The following is a 1,257-nucleotide window of genomic DNA, read 5'->3' as shown; positions in this document are numbered from 1 at the left end:
ATAAACACTGCCCTTCCAGGGGAAGAGGCATGTGCGCATGTATTAGCCATAGAATACCACGGTTATCCATGTAGTAAAGACCATCAAATAAAACTATAACTGTTTTAATGAGCCATTCGCAGTTTAGCCGTATAAAAGCTTATACTTAGACATGCATGGCTTAATCTTTAAGACAAGCATATGACTACTGGCAGGATCAACCAGGTTAATATGTTCCTGAGACAGACCACCTCGAAAACACCAAAAAAACACTCAATCAACCGTCTATTTTCCGGCCTCTTTCGTGTTTTATGGCATAAACAGAAGTGTAAGCCTGCCTCACTCAAGGTTCTACATCAAAACGCGACGTTTTTTGGTCGCCTGGTGAGCCTTAACAGCAACACCAGTTTCTGATGATACTCTTGAGCTATTTGAAACAACAACGCCTTCATCCTGAATCGATTCATCAGGAATCATGGTCGTTGATGCTACAAATCAACAAAGCTTGTCCACCTTGGACACATTCGGGGTATCAACCCATCCACCTCTTATTACAGTATGCACTTAACAGCATTTCAATCTGTTTATTTATAAACAAATTGAAAAGCTCTTCGTGATACTTCGAAGTGGACGAATCCCGAACCTTGTGCGCTCTTTAAAAAAACAACAAAAATTTGTTGCGTTTTCAAACAGTCGCACACTTAAACAACTTCCAAATCTCTCAAAACCCCCGAAGGAGAACAAGAGATCTTCTTCAACTTTTTTGAAGGTCATAACCACACAACACCTTGATTTACCGACGGAGACAATGCCCGTTCCTTGACCCCGCTGCCATAACCAATCAAAGGTTTAGCACGTTTACGGGGTCTCCCCAATTGGCTTGCCGAAAAACAACAAGCCAGCGATGGGAAAACAAGCGGTGAGATTTGATTTTGTTTTTCTCGCGTAGAGGTAAAACAAATTCATAACCTCACGTAGTCAAATGTCTGTTATATCGTGCACTGATCAGTCATCTGGCGCACGATATTACTTCTGTGCAGCCAACCCGGCGCAACACCACTTGTTCGTGACGCGCACCACAACCACACGACAATCCTATAGCACCGCTGAGCAACCGTCTGTTTTTTTCGATGATGCATGTGTTCCCATACGGCACAACGAGCGCCACGCGTACGAGCGCCCGTCCCCATCCACCACCCCAAACAGTAGAGACAAGCTCAGGTGCACAATACAGAGCTAGTTCTTCTCCAGTGCCCTTATCATATATTCCATCGTGCG

The 1,257-nt window shown here is 44.2% G+C and overlaps 1 non-coding gene across 1 annotated transcript; it reads right to left on the bottom strand.

Moving 5' to 3' along the window:
- On the bottom strand, nt 1-184 carry TGME49_458070 (the record flags this gene model as incomplete). Its single annotated transcript, XR_001974151.1, has 1 exon — nt 1-184. It is a non-coding gene; the product is annotated as an 18S ribosomal RNA (ribosomal RNA).
- Nucleotides 185-1,257: the final 1,073 nt, after the last annotated feature.

This window comes from Toxoplasma gondii, assembly GCF_000006565.2.
Source record: "Toxoplasma gondii ME49 unplaced genomic scaffold asmbl.233, whole genome shotgun sequence".
Taxonomy (NCBI): Eukaryota; Apicomplexa; class Conoidasida; order Eucoccidiorida; family Sarcocystidae; genus Toxoplasma; species Toxoplasma gondii.
The sequence above is the reverse complement of the archived record's forward strand: the minus strand, read 5'-3'. Positions and strand labels throughout refer to the sequence as shown.